Source organism: Rhinolophus sinicus, linkage group LG14 (assembly GCF_036562045.2).
Source record: "Rhinolophus sinicus isolate RSC01 linkage group LG14, ASM3656204v1, whole genome shotgun sequence".
NCBI lineage: Eukaryota > Metazoa > Chordata > Mammalia > Chiroptera > Rhinolophidae > Rhinolophus > Rhinolophus sinicus.
The window spans coordinates 10,625,270-10,643,196 of record NC_133763.1 but is presented as its reverse complement, the minus strand read 5'-3'; the positions used below and the strand labels follow the sequence as shown (position 1 = coordinate 10,643,196).

General features: G+C 39.9%; 1 protein-coding gene across 3 annotated transcripts in view; it reads right to left on the bottom strand.

Annotated features, from left to right (window-relative positions):
• Positions 1 to 868, bottom strand: part of NCOA2 (nuclear receptor coactivator 2) — a 257,586-nt gene extending 256,718 nt beyond the window's left edge. For all 3 annotated transcript variants that reach the window (XM_019726127.2, XM_019726156.2, XM_019726165.2), the window contains exon 1: positions 558 to 868. The gene's annotated coding sequence lies outside the window, so the exon portion shown is untranslated. The remainder of the gene's footprint in view (positions 1 to 557) is intronic.
• Between the last annotated feature and the right edge of the window lie 17,059 nt (positions 869 to 17,927).

Genomic DNA, 17,927 nt, shown 5'->3' with positions numbered 1-17,927 from the left:
GCCTCCCCTCGCCCGGCTCCCACCCTCCGATGCAGTCGCTCCGCGTTTCCATTAAAGAATGGACCTTCTCAGGATTCACCTTCCCGTGTCTGCCTCGCAGCTCCCAAGGGGGCAGGAGCCTAGATCCTCGCCGACCCCGCACCCGGCTGTGAGGCGGGGGCCGCGCCCGCACCCCCGGCCTCCCGGCTCACCTCTCGCCGGCGCCGCGGGCTGCAGCCTCCGCCCGCCTCGCGCTCCGGGACTCGGCTCCCGAGCTCTCGCACAGCGCTGGAGCGCCTCCTTTCTCTCCCAGGGACTCCGCGTCTCCCCGCCGCTTCCCGCCCTCCCCACCCCCCAAGCCCCAACTCCCCAGCTTCGCGGCGCCTCGGGGATGCAACTCCGGTTTTCCGCGCACTCCGGCCGCGGTCCCCGTACACAAAACAGCCCTCTCGCCGGCGCACCGCTCTGCCCGGCTCCGCGCAGGAAGGGCAATCGCGGCGGGGGGTGGAGAGGCGGCGCCCCCCGCCCGCCGCCCGCCTCGCGCCCGCCCTTGAGGCCCCCAGGGAAGGCGCGGTTACCGGCTCGGGTCGGTCACGCCGTCAGGTGCCGGCTGCCGTCGGCGCTGACCTTCGCCGCCGAAGCCGTGGCTGAGGCTGCGGCCGCCATGTTCCCGTGTTAATAACTGCTGCCTGGTTGTTTATTTCAATGGAGATCCTCCCCCAACTCCCTCCTCCTCCTCCTCGTCCTCCTCCTCCTCCTCCTCCGCGTCTCCGCACTTGCGGAGAGAGACACAGACCGCGCGAGCTCGGGAGCAGGGGAGGGGGCTCGGGAGCCAGGCCGTCCCTCCCTCCGCCTCCCAGGCTGTGGCCGCCGCCAAGTCTTGTCACTGGGGAAAGCACGGGGCGGAAACTTGCCTCCCGCGCCCCCGGGGAGGGGGCAAAGGTGGACCGAGGGTTCTCCCGAGAGCAGACCCGGGCCGCGGGGTCCCCACCATCTCCGTCGGCAGTCCTCTGAGAAAGCGACCTAGGGGAGAGGTGAAGAGTGAGGGGAGAGGGGACAAAATGGGTGACTGTGGTAGAGGGAGGGTGACCTAGGGGTGACTGGAAGTGAAGGGAGAGTAAACAGATGACTCCACGGGAGGGCAAAGGGCAGTGCCAAAAAAGAAAGCGAGCGGATGGGACTGGCCGGGGCTACGGAGTGGAGGTGGTGGGATCTTGGGGCTGCAGACGGCGGGGAAGATGCCCCCAGACGAAGATCGGGGAGAGCCAAGTGCCAGGTTCGCCCGGGAGGAGCCTCCCGCATGCGCCCCGGCCGGGCCCCTCTGCCAGCAGCCTGCACCCCTCGGGCGCACCTCACACGCCCGGCTCCTGCTGCTGTGCGCCCTGGAGGCGCCCCTGGTCCACCAAGTCTCCCTCGGTTCCTACGAGGACAGGCAGATCTCCTGTTGCTGCCGTTATCTCAATAGAGGATGGAGGGGCGCGGCTACGGGAGGCGAGCTTAAAGGGGTGCCACCCCGCACTTGCAGGGCAAAGCAAAAGTGCACACAGTGTAAAACCTAACCTAGTTGAGCATTCTTGTCACGACACGAGTCACAAAAGTTCTTTATTGGAAAGTCCACTTTCTCGACAAGCCGAAAGTGATGTTGGGGGAGAGCTCTGGAAGGTAGCACCGAAATTCGAGGAGACCTCTCGTTGAAATGCTACTTGGGTCAGATTTACGGTTTGGAAAAGCAAGTTCGTCCCAACTTAGATATAATTGGTCGGAAAAAATGAGCAACATTTATTTAACAGATTTCCTTATTTTTAGTCTGATAATGAGACAGGTCACTTGCCATAGAAAATGATAGTGTTTATTGAACACTTACTATGTGCCAAGTGATTTATATACACTAGATTTTGATCCTCAAACCTTATGGAATAATTACCATTCTATCCTTCACACACACAAAATGAAGCTTAAAGAAGTAATTTGCTTAGAGTCACACAGGCAGGAAGCTAGGGAGGATTTGAGCCCAGTTCTGGTGGGCTCCAAAGCCCACGCTTTTAATGGTGTCTGCAACCTCAAATTTGTGGGAAAACCACCAATTTTATTTTGGGAAAGAGAAAAATATGTGTGTATATGTGTGTGTGTGTGACTATAGATAGAAAATGTTTAGAGAGACACAAGTTGTTACCACTGGGGAGTATAAGTGGGTGTGTAATGGGGTACTTCCAGTTTTATTTTTTTTACACTTAACTATAGTGTTTGAAATGTTTGCATTGGCCATGTATTGATTTAGTAAATTTTTAAAGATTATTTTAATTACCTGGCACGAATTATTTTCCCTCAAAACACAGAGCTCTCCAAAAATCAGGGAGAAGAAATGGGAAATGGGGTTTTCTTTATGGCCTGTCTTCTTCCATTAACTAGTCCATTGTATTCCTACAATGAGGTAGTCATCACCTGAGGCCTGTCACATTGCTGGACTTAGATTTCTTTCCTGTCCTCACCCCCAACTCTGAGTTGTGATAAAGAAAAGATTCTCCTTCTTGCTTTCTCGCCCTCCCTTTTTGGCACAAGTCCAGAGTCCATCAGTCCTCAGAAACAGTAGATTTCACACTTTGAAAAACCACCCATGATATCTGTGCAAATAAATGACTCTCCGTTGCATTTCCATATTACTCAATAAAACTTACTACATGCTGAAGATACACGACTGTGTCTACAAAAATAAAACAAACAAAAACATCTGACAGCATAGCATAATGAGTTCCATGTCCAGCTGCTACTCAATTGCCTCCAACCTTTAGGAATCGTGTAACTTCTGTTCTCTAGTACCGTCTCTGGGCTCCCTTAGCACTTCATGCCATTGTTATAACAATATTCTGTCTTGTACTGCACTTGTTTATATATTTGTCTTTCTCTTTCACTAGGCTGTAAACTACTCAGTGCCCCAGACCATTTCTTCTTGTTCTTCTTTGTACATGCTAGAGTTCTTAATGATGTCTCATGTAATGTTTGTTGTTTCCCTGAATCTGTAAAACATAAACTATCCCCACCTCACCCTCCAATACCTTGCTCATAAAACATGTTTACAAAAACTGTTTCCAATATTTTGAAAGAAGTTAGATTTCTGTGAGACATCAGAATAATTCCTTATGAAAACTAGCCGTAATTAGTAGTGAATTATCACTGTAATAATGTAAACTGAAAAGGAAGAAAAGGCAGTAAATAAGTTGACTTAATGATGCAGCCAAAGAAAAAAAAGTGAAGATACAGGAACTGGGTATGTTGCCAACAGAAGATAACCCAATAAGGAAAAAAAGTGTGGGTGCAAATCATAAAGGGGAAGGAAATTATTGAAATTTAGTAGAAGCAGAAACTTGACAGACCATGAATGGATGAGGCAAGGAGACAACCCAGAAATAAATGTTAGCAGGATCATAAATGCAACATCAAATTGTAAATAAAAATGATAATTTATGTATTTAACAATATACCTAAGAAAAATCAGACTAGGAACAAGAAATTCTGTTCTGCTTTCTCTTCCCCATTCAATTTCAAGCTACCCACTTTCTTCATAAATAAACTACATAAAAATGGAAGATTCACTACCATTTTGTATTGATACTTCTAGCATGCATCGTGATGATAATGAGGTAACACAGTATGGTAAGAAATGCTATAAAAGACAGGAAAATAAACATGAACTGGACTTTGCTACTTACTATGTGATCTTAGATAAATATCTCAATTTCCTCATCTGTATACTTGTTGGAAGACTCAAAATGGTGGAAATGAACGTGCTTGGTTAACTATTAAGCTCTTTCTACAGATGTAAAGGAATATTATGTTGATTAGATCTGTGCATACACAGTTATCACTATTTTGATGCACCCTCAAATCGCAAAAGCAAAATCCTGTCGTTTATTCTATTAAAAATCATTGGAGGGGAAAATCAGTTAAAGCATTTGTTTGACGATTTGATTATTGAACAAAACAACTGTTTGATTGTTTCATTCTTATTGTTTGCTCTCTCCAAACCCTTAAATATTATAGCTACCATGAGTGTGTCTAATATAGGTCAGAATATTACATATATTTTTATTTCTAATCAAAGTAGGCATTATATGCATTATTATTCCCATTTTATATCTGAGAAAACTGAGGTTCAAGGAACTTAATTTATGCAAGATCATAGAGGTGCCTTTGTAATATGGCTAATAGATTATGCTAAGATTCATTTCTCCATCACTGAATATCTCTACTACTATAAGCAACACATCATTTTCATTTCTTTGGTACCTATTATAGTTTCTAGAACATCATACATGCTCAATAAATGATTATGAAGTGAATGAGTAAATGAATAAGGGACTCCCTTCAAACCATACTATACACTGTCACAAGATTCACATTTCCACTTTTATTCTATTATTTTCCCATTTGAAAACACTTAATTTTTCATTGCCTACAAAATACAGTTCAAATCCTTTATTTTACATTCAAGACCTCTTTAATATGACTCTATTTTTTTCTGGTTGTGTCTTCTTAAGCAATAAGAACAACTAAATACTTAATACACCCTCATTTATTCCAGAGTGTTCTGGAATCAGACTGACATGAGTTTCGTTCTTAGTGTATGAACTAGGCAAGTTATTTAGCCTCTTTGCAAATCCTATCCAGTGCAATAAGGCAAGAAAATGAAAAGGAATGAAATAAAACCATCTCATACTCATAATTCAAGAATGAATTAGAGGTGGAACATAGACTTAGATGTTAAAGCTAAACCTATAAATCTCCTAGAAGAAAACCTGGGATAATAAATATTTTTACATCATTGACATAAGCAAAGATTTTTTTCAACATGACATAAAAGACACTAACCAGAAAAGAAAAGTAACTGATAAATTGGACTTCATTAAAATGATAAACTTCTTATTTTAAAAAATGCCACTAAGGGTGGCCAGTTAGCTCAGTTGGTTAGAGTGTGGTGCTAATAACACCAAGGTTGCCGGTTGGATCCCCACATGAGCCACTGTGAGCTGCGCCCTACTTAAAAAAAAAAATGCCACTAGGAAAGTGAAAAGTCAGTCCACAGATTGGGAGAACATACACATATCAGGCTAAGTAACTGTATCCAAAAAAAAGTAAAGACCACCTCCAAATTAATAATAAACATACAACCCAATAACAAAATGGACAAAAGACTTATAAAGGCATTTTACAAAAGTATATGAACGGCTAATAAACACATGAAAAGATGCTCAAAGTCATTAGTCATCAGGGAACTAATGCAAATAAAATTACAAAAGATACCACTTACACATGTTAGAATGGTTAAAATTACAAAGGCTGACAATATCTACTATTGGCGAGAATGCACAGCAATTGAAATTCTCGTTCTTTGCTGGCAAGACTATACAACCACTTCACCCACCTTGGGAAACAGTGTGGCACTTTCTCGTAAAGTTAAGTATGAACTTACCACATGACCCAACAGTTCTACTCGTAAGTATTTACCTAAGAGAATGTTGATCTGGGTGATGGTTGCATTTTGACAATGGCTCGTCGAAATTTAACGATTTGTTTTTTCTGCTATCTGTAAATTATACCTGAACAAAAAAATGGAACACAAGTTCCCCAATATGATAAAGTATATATAGAAAAAGCCTGGAACAAACATCACACTCAGTGGTGAACTGTTTACAGCTTCTCCCTGAGATTGAGAAAGAAAATTGAGAACAGTATGTCCACTATTACCATTTGTATTCAACATTGTACAGGAGCTTCTAGCTAATGCAATAAAAGGAAAAAATGGTATAAGAATTGCAAAGGAAGAAATAAAACTGTCATTATTTGCAGATGGCATGAACATTTATGTAGAATTCCCAAAGAATCAACAAACTGTTAGAATTAAATTTAAGAAGCTCTCTGGAATGGAAGGCGAATATACAAAAGTCAATTGTGTTTCTATATATTAGAAACAATTAGAAAATGACAACTTGAAATGTAAATTGAAAGGCTGTTTGGCAATATCCACTAAAGCTGAGCATGTCTGCTTTATGACACAATTCCACTCCTGAGTATATATCCGATAGAGTTCCTCAACAGAAGAATGAATAAATTATAGTGTTTTTGCTCAAAGGAATACTATATTGAAATGAAAATGAACAAACTATAGCTCCATGCAACAACATGGATGAATTATATAAAAATAATCGTGAGCAAAAAGAGCCAGATACAAAAGAATACAACTGTATGACGTTAAAGCTCAAAGACAGGCAAGACTAATCTATGGTGATATATACACCAGGACAGTTGTTAACCTTTTGGGGGGGTACTTGGTGCAGGGGAAGGCACACGAGGGCGATTTGGGGATGTTGAGAATATTCTGTTTCTAATCTCAGTGGAGGTTACATGGCTATGTTCATTTCACAACGCATTTTTGGGCACCATTCATTCAAGGTGTAAAACACCTGACTCGTGTACCAGTGTATATTATACTTCAATTTTAAAAAGATATTGCCGTATGCTTTTACTGATGTCTCAGTAACCTCCTTGAAGATGGGGATGATGGTTTAGATTTCTTCGTGTCCCGCACAGATTGTAGCACAGTGGCTTCCTAAAATACGACATTCCATGGCACAAGTAAGTACAGATGCCAGTAGAATTCAATTCGTTTCAGTATGCATACAAATAATAGTAAAGCAATATGGATATTTGTGTATTTCCAAATATAACCAGTTTAAGAAGTGTTGACATTTTCCCTACAATTCTCCTTTCCCTTACATTTATCTCAAATAACTCCAGAATAAAATATACATGTCTGTTAAAAATAGACTCTAATAAATTAAGTGCAATGCGAGAATCACAGGTCACTTGTGTACCCTGGTAAGTAAGTATTGGTATGTGCTTGCACCAGGTATGGCCCTCCTTTCACTGAACAGAAAATCCACGGCAGGTCGGCTGGTGGCGGTCTTAAAAGAAAGAAGCAGGTCCTAGACCAAAGTCTGAAGCCATCATCAGTGTGACTTGGGCATGTTTTTTATTTGCTGGTTGGTTGGTTGCATTTTTTAATTGTTGTAAAATATACATAACATCAAAATTGCCATTTTAACCATTTTTAAGTGCACAGTTCAATGCCATGAAATACAATCACATTGATATGCAACCATCCACTATCCATCTCTAGAAATTTTTCATGAAAATGTCCTGGACATGTTATTAAATGAATGCATCTAGGACTCAGTTTCCTATCTGAGCCTTTCATTTTTAAGATCCCGTGTAGCTCAGAAATAATGTAACAGGGAGCAAAAGCACACTCAGGGGAGAAAAAAGACTCCTTTGGCATAAAACGCAAAATTTTTATAAACTCCTAGGTCTGGAGGAGGATGTTAGTGATCCGTTAAAGCTAGGACAGAAAAATGTCTCGAAAAAAAGTTCATCTGAATAGCGGCTCTTTTTCCTTCGCAGAAGAATCATCTCGCTTCTTTTGAAAATAGGCCTTTGTGAGCATGGACCCCTTGACAAATAGTCATACTCAGCACAGAGCACACATTCTAGCAACACTTCTTGGGTTTTAAAATATAAAACTGTTTTTATTCAGCACATTTACAGGGTCAATCAATAGTACATTTTAATTAGTGTATTATGTATGAATGTCAGATTTTGACATCCTTCATTAAATGCCTGGGCTCCTGGTTTGTTTTGTTTTGTGTTTCGTTTTTTATTTTTGTTTTGTTTTATCTTTAGCTTTGTCCCAAGGATGGTTATGAAGTTCCAGACACACAACTACCTAAAAGATTGCAGTCGGTCTCTTGCCGCATTCCAACCCTTTTAAATGATTAAGGTCCAAATTCTTAAACTGATAGGTAGATATGTGGATATTTATTATTTTACATATCTGTTACACATGTTAGAAATATTATTTTGTGTATATTCAGTGTTTAATCAAAGCAGTTTTTTAAAATTCCTTCTATGATAAATATTGTATTTAAGTACTGTCTTTTGTTACAAAACAACAAAAGTTAATATTTAGATCCTGTTTTTCTTTTAGACTAGGTTTTAAAATGAACTCCTTTGGGGTACTTTCTGTTGTAATACACTCAGTCTCTGATTTAGACATGGCAGACCAACCACCTAAGATTGGTAAGGTTCTGACTTGACTGCACTCCCTTCTCTGCCTGGAGTTGTTTCTACTCTTGTTTCCTCTTCCCCGTCCTTATTAAGGACACACAGCTGTTTCTTCCCCCTTCTTAATAGTGGTTTCATTGACAATATCACCATTTCCTCCTATCAGAGTCCGACCCGTCTTACAAGTTTATTGTTTTCCTCAGTTGGAACCCCCGCTGTCAGCCCTCAGAGAAAATACCAAGCACAGATGAGTTTGAGCACTTTTCTGCAGTGTACCCCCATTACCCCACGACCACCATTCTGATCTACACATGCTTAACAGAGCCCCTCCCCCAGAGCAGCAGATCAAGTTCTAGTTTTCCACAGGAACACACACAGGACAATTATATTCTACTACCAATACAGTGCTATATATATTATTCCTTTTTACAGTGCTATTTTGGATGTCACCAGTTTGAAGAGGGCAGCTCTCCTTGCAAAACCTTGTTTCCATAGAAAAATATGTTCTGCCTCACAACCAGTCAATGAAAAGGTACACTTTGAAATAAATCCATGAGGATTGCCTGCACTTTTCATGTAAGAGTTCAAAGGCTTCCACCAAAATATCACTTTTTTAAAAAGCCTTTTTGCCATACCTAATAGTTATTAAAGGACTTGTTATATTCACAGCTAAGAAGCACATATTAACAACCTTTGGACACGGAGTGCTGGAGATAATGCACAAATTATTACCAGTGGTATTGGATGTGCTTCTTTCCATTTATTAATTCAGCACAAATTTATTGAGTTCCTATTCTGTGCAAGGCATTATTCTCAGCACTGGAGACCCAGTACCGAACAAAACAGGCAACGCTCCTATCTTAATGGAATTTACAGAGGATGTGGCTCATACTAGGCACTTAATAAATATTTGTTGAATGAATAATTGAATGTGGCTAAGAAAACCATTAGAATATGATAAATATTTACGTTCTATAAAATTCAGTGAAATCAGTGAACAAAGGGGTTGCAGAACATAAATTAGACAGAGGAATTTGTTCCAGCAGTCAAGGTTAAAATATTTCCTTATTATAATGAAGCAGTGGGTAGGAGTGTTGGGTGATCCCAACCAGACGGCCAGCACGTCTACAGTCCACTGGGCCCTTGCTTTGTAGAGCCCTGGTTCGGAGACCAAGAGCCATCCCACCACCGCCGCCATGCCTTTTCGCAAATTATAACTTTGAGATCAAAGTGTATTTTATTTACAAGTAATTTTGATTTATTCTCTTAACTTCAAGGACTCAGTATCAGTGTACGACGGCATTTAGCAAAGGACAAAGTTTTACCAAATGTAACAAAGGCTTAAGTCTATAATAATTGGGCGGCATTTTAAATCCCATCTTTACAAATATTAGTAATATATTTCTTTTTTATGATATTACCTATGATTGCAATCCCCCAATAGGGTGGATATATATACAGAGAGAGAGAAAGCGAGAGAGATTTACTTTAAGGAATTGGCTAATGCAATTATGGGAACTGGCAAACCCAAAATTTGCAGGGTGGGCTAACAGCCTGGAAATTCCAGCAGGAGTTTATGTTGCAATCTTGAGTTTGAAGGCAGTCTAGAGATAGAATTTCTTCCTTTTTGGGGAAACTGTCTTCTCTCTACATGCCTTCAGCTGATTGGATGAGGCCCATCCACATTACAGAGGGTAATCTGCATTACTCCAAGTCTACTGATTTATTAGTAAATGTTAATCACATCTACAGAATACTTTCACAGCAACATCTAGGCTGGTGTTTGACCAAACAACTAGGTACCATCACCTAGACAAATTAACACATAAAATTACCCAACACAGTCCACTGCTTATCAACTTGACATTCATACACATCTCCTTAAACCATACTTAATAAAGACAATAACAAAGTCATACTTCCGTACGACTATTCTGTGTACAACTGAAAGCTCACTAACTCTTTCCCTAAAAAAAGATGTGAAGTCCTTGGGTGATGTTCACTCATACATACATACATACACACAGGCATATTCATAACAAAATAAGGAAAAATATTTATAACAATTACTGTCCTCATCTCTGTAACTTGTTACATGGTCATAGCCGGTATTTATAACCACCTTCTTCCAATACTCATTCCCTTCAGCAGGCACCTTGGCTGGTTGTGGTTCTTTGCCCAGTACGGTGATCCAAACTTTCATTTATGGATCTGAGCCATTAATCCGCCTGCCTGCATTAGATTGTAGTTTTGTTTTCAATTGAATTTGACCCAAGGTGTGGTACTGAAAGAAACCCTCAGGAATCTTTTGAATTCCAGACATATTCTTCCTACCTCCATTGTGTCATAGCAGGTAGTCAGGATCAATCACCCCAGCCAGTACTCCTTTCTTTGCCTGTTAATTCAGAAGCAGGAGAAGCCCAAGGTGGCCAGGTGGGTGTCTTAACTTCCAGTTCGTGGAACCGTTGCTGTGTCCTCCTCCCTTTGGAACTAAGACCTCTAGACCTGTAAAGTCACAGGGACAGGAAGCAAACTTTTTGCTGGTGGATCACTAGGGGTATTAGTGACTGATGCCATTCCCATTTCCACCCCTTGAATCTTAGACCTGTGAACCTGGTTCTGGGAGAAACAGCAGAGTATATTGGATGCCAATTTAGAGCCTATACCACCTTCTGAAGAACATTGCCCAGGCCTGCAAGGTATTGCCACCTAGTTTGTTCTATAACTGAGCCTTCAAAAGGCCCTCAGACTATTCTGTTAAGCCAACTGTTGCAGGACGGTAAGACCAGTGAATTTTATGAGCATGGACCCATTGCTCCATTTCATTAGCTATCAAGTGAGTTCTTGATCAGAAGCAATGATGTGTGGAATATCATGATGGTGGTAGGATGACCCATTCTGTGGCTATCAGTCCACCTCTCTCCCCAGCAACTTTTGTCATTGCCCAATGGGCTCATGAGTAGTGTGGCCACAGTGGCAACATAGATTTCCATTCACCAAGGCTGAGCTGGCTATGGCCACCGTTGAGTGCCCAACTGTCAGCAGTAGAGCCCAATGGCACCTTTCTCCGGTGTGATCAGTCAGCTACACTGGACCACTTCCATCATGGAAAGGGAAGCGTTTGTTCTGGATATGGATGTACAGGCTCTGTACACAATGCTTCTTCCAAAACTGCCATCATGGACTACTTTGCTAAGGAGCACGATCTCGTCGCAACATTTTGTAAAAGAATACACATAGCACTGAAACCGTTGTCACAACAGTCTAACTTAACTTTCTTTTGTGACCAAAAATCTAGCACTCTATTGGTAATATGGTAGTATTAATAAACTTGCTCTAAATGCAAAAATAAGTCTCATTCATAAGTTCCTATTGAATATAAACATACTATCAGCCGCATATATTTAGCATATCTGTAGAACTAACACGAGTGCTATATTCAGCATGCTTTCCATTAGTGCATATAATAGGTTGTCAGTGCCAAGTTGAGAAGTTTTGGATCCCCGTGGGCATGATTTCAAGATTTCTTTATAGTATAGTAGAATTTTGTAGAATTTTATAAAGAACAAGATATCCAAAGGTTTTGCTTAGCAAATTCTCCCAGTGCATTTGGCTTGATTTCACTATTGGCATTTTCTTGATTTTTACTAGATTTTTCACGTTACATTTAAGTAGGGACATTTTTGCAATTCTTTAAGAAGTTTTTATTTTCAGTATGTTCATTCCTGAAATAATGTTTTGTAAATGAACTAAAGTGATATATTTTATATAGCATATTTTAAATAAATAGTAAATGAATTTTTTGTAAGTGTCCATTTTTAAGTGTTGTGCTATTATGCATAATCTGTTTTCTTTAAAATTTGTCATTTTTTCTTCCCTTTAATGTATCATTAACTTGTGATATTCTTAACTACATTTTAACTGTATTTTTGAATGATTATGCTTTCTTCATGAGACACTCTTTTACTTTCTTTTTCCTTTGCCTATAAATTGTTTTTATGCTCTTATTGGTCTGTCCTATTAGCCCTTTCTTGTATATTTTTATCGCTTATTTACTTTTAATCTAGCTCTGTAACTCTTTTTTCCTATAATACTAAATGATTAAAGCGTTGTGCATCAAAGTGAGTTTTTTATGTGTTGTTGTTTTTTGTTTTTTGTTTTATTGGGGAACCGTGTGTTTTTCCAGGAACCATCAGCTCCATGTCAAGTTGTTGTTTTCAATCTAGTTGTGGAGGGCGCAGCTCACTGGCCCATGTGGGAATTGAACCGATGACCTTGGTGTTATGAGCACTGCGCTCTGACCACTGAGCCAACCGGCGCCCCTTTTATATGTTTTACACCAATGTTTTATTAGCTTTTGTTTGTCATTTCAAGGCACCCTTGAATCTGACCTCAATTTCAAACAATTACCCGTTTGCTATTGATATAACTGTGGTGTTGGCCTACATCTCACTTTCCTATAACTTCCGATTAAACATGAATTATTATATTTTTAAACATGATTTAGATATTATACCTTTAAACTTGATGAGATAAAAATATATTCTATTGATATGCTTGAAATTAGATGTTAACATTTTCCTTCTTCAAAGGAAGCCCACACATATGTCTGTCATAGCATATGTGGCACTTCACCATATGTACTGAAGTACTTTTTCTCCTACTACTAGATTGTAAGCCTCTTGAAAGCAGGAAGTGTATGTATATTTCTAGTGTCTGGCACAGCGTAGGTTTTTAATGAATGAATAATAAATGAATGAATGAATGAATGAGTGAATGAGTATAGTTAGTTGCATAACGTCAGTGGGCTTGCCCAAAACAACACTTTCCCTGCCAGCTGTAAATGACACCAAATGAAATTTCTTTTGCAAGGTCAAACCTTTTAATTTCCCAACTGGACTTCTTTTACAACAAAAATATCCTTAGAAAAATGCATTTGTCTTAACCTAGTCATCCAAGGCAGAACCTGTCAATCCTGGTTGAAGATGAGAATCATGTTCCCATTAGAGTAAAAATAAATTAGGAGTTCCCCAGGTGATTCTAAAGAGCCCGCAAGGTTGAGAACTGCTATGCTAAGGTAGAAGTAACCTGGTGGCAGGTTCTCAGGAACAAGGGAAAAAGAAAAATTAGATTCTGAATGACCTGTGGTGGAGAATTCTTTGTTGTTAGTGGGAGAGGGAGGTCTGAGGAAAATGCAGCTCTTACTTCAGGAGGATGAGGGTGGCTGAGAAGGGAGGTATTCTTAAACACATCTATTGTCTTGAAAAATTAAGAGGAAAGATTATAAGTACTTTCTAAAGAGGCAAACTTTGTAAAGAATTTAAAATTCAAATTTAAAAATGAGGTCAGAGATTCCAACAAATGCTAATAAAAGGGCACTTTGAATGTCTTGGACTTTTTACAAAAATACTCCCCAGGGTTGCAAATACAGCAAATGTATTGGGTAGAGAGACTAAGAGCATAAAGAAGACTAAATGACAGAGTAAAACTTGAGGGGGAAATAAAAACAAAAAGAAACCTGTTTTAAAGAATTCATAGTCCCCAAATTTGTGTCTCTACTATAATAACAACATAAAAATGATACATGAATATAGATGAGAACAAGAAAAGAAGAGAGACATTAAACAGTTGGCATGTTTAGGTATATTGAACTTGAAGCCTGAAGTTCTCATTCCTACTTGGCTTCTACGACAGTCCCCCTTTATCCGCGGTTTTAGTTACCCAGGGTTAACTGTGGCCCAAAAACATTAAAGGGAAAAATCCAGAAATAAACAATTCCTAAGTTTAAATTGCTGGCCATTCTCAGTAGTGTGATGAGAACTCCTTCCGTCCAGCTCCATCTGAATCACCCCTTGGTCGGCATATCTGTGCTGTATGTACATTACAATGAGGTATTTTGAAAGAGAGAAACCATATTTACATAACTTTTTTATTACAGTATAGTGCTATAATTATTCTATTTCATTATTAGTTATTATTGTTAACTCTTACTGTGCCTAATTCATAAGTTAAACTTCATCATAGGGGTGTATGTACTCGTATTGGAAAAAAGCAAAGTATATCTAGGGTTCGGTACTATTTACAGTTTCAGGCATCCACTGGGGGTCTTGGAACCTATCACCCAAGGATAGGGGGGGATTACCATAATATACTGTATTTAGGCAGCTTTTAATTTCCTTATCTGCAAAATAAGGGAGTTGAAAGTTTCAATTAAATCAGCACATTTTGCATGGTTTCTCTAAAAAAGTAAATGTGTGCACCCCCAGGCTCAGTGTGGGGGTAGCCTGCAGCACTCCCAGGCTCAGTCCAAATCTTTTTGAAGTCTCCTGTTTTGTCTTAAAAGCTCAGGTACTGGTATGTGATTAATACCTCAGTAAAACTGTTTTTTCAAAAAGTTCACGGACTTTTTATTCCTTACGACTTTTTGTTTTTTCTTTTAAATACAGTTGAGCTTGTATTGTACATAAAATTTTATATTCTGCTTTTTTTCCAAAGGAGTTTTCTTTCACATTTTATATATATATCATTAAAAAGTTGTTACTTTTCCTTTAATAACTATAAAATATTCAATCATATGGCTGTACTGTAATGTATTAACCATCTTCTAACTTGGGATATTGACGTTACAGCACAGCGCGTTTCACCACTACATTGTCTTAATTCCTTCTGCTTGGCTCCACGTAAAGACTCAGATTTCTTTATAGTTTCTAACTGAATCCTCTGAAGTGCCAAAATTGCAAGATGAAAAAAATTTTTTTTCCTCTTATTGCTGCAATGTGTTAAATGGTCTCTTGGTGATGTAAGCTATAATTCATTCTTTTTTGAGATCTCACTGCTAAAAGAGGGGAAAAGAAACTAACACTTCCTGAAGGTTGACTCCACGCAGGGTCTTTTGGAAAGTTTACCACATGTCATCAACCCAGTGAAGTAATGACTCTATTCCACTTCATGTCCTAATAAGCTGAGACTCAAAGGAGCCGGGGAGCTGGCTAATGGTGGGTTTAAACTGGGTCTAATCTCCCCCAGATCTGTCGCAGGCGTCCACTTCAGCACACGCTGGTACCACCCACAGCAGTAGCAGAGGGAACACACAACCACCCCTGCACTTCGCTCAGCTTGAATCCCATTTGCCAATTTCTTTTCTTAGAAGGACAATGGTCTTTCCGGTGATGAACACCTTGTTTTTGGATGAGGGCCCTTACGTGCACAGCAGATCATTTCTTTTTCCAAAGGATAAATAAATGAAGGATTATTTTGATGCCTAGAATAGGGGTCAGCAAACTTTTCCTGTAAGGGGACAGAGAGTGACTAGTCCAGCCTTTGTAGAACTTGTGATCTCTGTCCCGACTACTCAACTCTGTCCTTGTAGTGGGAGAGCAGCCCCCCCAAGGAGGGAACAAATGGGGGTGCCTGTGTTCCAACAAAACTTTATTTAGGGACACTGAAATTAGAATTTCACGTAATGCTCATTTCTGACAAAATATTACTCTTCTTTTGATTTTTTTCCCATCCATTTGAAAAAGTACAAACCATTCCCAGCTGGTGGGCAGTACACAAAAGGCCATGTGGGCCCTAGTTTGCCAACTTCCTCCCCACCCCCACCCCCATGAGCCTGGAGTTCGAATGTCAGGCTTGCTGTGGTCTGCAGCTTTACGTGCATGGGGTAGATGTGGGTCATCCTGCTCCTGCTCCATGAGGCAGTCCTAAAGGTTGTAGAGAAAATAGAGATCTCAGCCAATAACTGTACTTTCATGTATGTTGAGACTAGGAAGTACATGAAGTCAGAAATGCATCTCCTAGAAACCAAGCAATAATGCATCTTGTCCAATCACAGTTATGCTGTTAGCCCTCCCATATCCTGGGAGGAATCCCTGGACATATGTCTTGTTATTTTCACCTAAATTCGAACCATATCTTTAAGGATCTAACACCCTGGCCTCCCAGGATCTTACAGTTCTCCCCTCTGAAGACAGCCTATCTCGCTATTCCAACCACTCCTTCCTGTAGCTATATTTCAGACTTTAAGCTTAAACTGGCTCCACTCAACCCCTCACCCCCACCCCATTCTTCCACCTTCTTACTCTCTCACCTCCCTTTCCTACCTCAATTCCAACGATCCATTCACCTCATTGGAACCTATAATCAGTTGTTTCTAGTGCTTGTCACTGTCCTTCCCTCAAATCAAATCCTCACTTTCCTCTTTATCCAGACTAAACTTAGGGTCTATCCTGATACTGTCTTTCCTGCTTACTCCCCAGCGTCGGGTTTTTAGACTCTGCGTTGCATCTTTAACTCTAACAGGAAACTATGGAGAAGATGTGGGGGGAGGGGTAGAAAAGATGATGAGTTAAACCCCATACCTTCCCCAGGATTGCACTGGCCTTGAGGGCAGCCCCTCCTACCAAAGCTGGTCTGGGGGGGTGGGGGGTACCTTCAACATGAGGGGCCCTGTGTGCCATTCTGCCTGAACATTTCTCCAAGGAATGCCTGCTCCCTAGCTTAAGTCTGAGACCACAGCTCATCTGCTCTTCTAAGCATCAAACCCAAGTCACAATCAGAGGAGGAAATGTGAATGGAGCTGGATTTTCCAGAACCATCTGGACCACTGTCTCCATTTCCCTTAGCTCTTTCAGGTGTATTTTTCATGCAATAAATCTAGACAGACAAAAAAATGAGGTACCAGGTACACAGCAAAAACTCTTCTCTCTATAGTTGGATAATCTGTGCCTTATGGGCCTAGAAGAGAGATGACCTAATACTTCCTACTGGGAAATAACAGGTTTGGGAAATAGACAAGGGATTCTCATTCATTACAACTGATAAGCTGAGCTAACACGCTCTTAAACATACTAAATGGATGTCAGTACAAAATGTATAAATGATATGACATTATTTTGATGACTAATAAAAACATTCACACTAAAAGAAAACTCATCTAAGAAAAAAATTAACTGCTTTTAAACTGAACTGTAAGATTAACAGATGAGGAGAAGGCATTATACTTTATTATGTTTGATTTCTGTAAAGCATTCATATCGTTACATGAAATTATACTGAATAATCCATTCAAATTGACTTGGTTATGGGCACTAGTAAATAAACTAAGAACTGATTAAAAGACAGCAGAAAATGTGGTCCTTTTCCAAGTTAATGATATGCACTGTTAACTCTCCGATACCTGGCATGCGTTTGACTAGAAAGCTTTAGTGCAGGCTCTCTTATCTACCCATTCAAGATTATTTGATACAAGTGCCTAGAGGGCAGAGTTCACGACTGAACATCTACTTGTCTTTTCATTTCTTGTGCCTAGTACTGTGTGTGGCATATAGTAAGCTCAATAGATATGATGAGATGGAAGGAATGATGAATGAATATGGTGGTGAGGATGACACTGCCAAATTCTGAATTGGTTTTTAAACCATTGAAGAAAGCCTGAATTGTATTCATTGCTTCTTATATTCTACTTATTTGAGTATTCTTAATCTGATATTGTGTCAAATGGTAAATTCTAACTTTCATATGATACCCTTAGTTTCTCACTCAACTGAAAATTACAGTTTACTGACATAGTATTAGATATGATAGATCCAGTATTAACATTTTTAAAGGTGGCCTTGAAGGTAATAAATACTTTCAGTTTTCAGTGGGAAAAGGGAAGAGTATTTCATTAAAACAGAGAATCTAGTACAGCTAGAAATAAAATGGAAATTAACCTGAGATACATGAATCTTTAAATATATAACTTTAAAAAGGAAGATTAAAATATTATCAGGTATAGAATTATATCTGAGCATAAGAACTGATGTGTTCTTATGAATGCTTTATGAAGATCA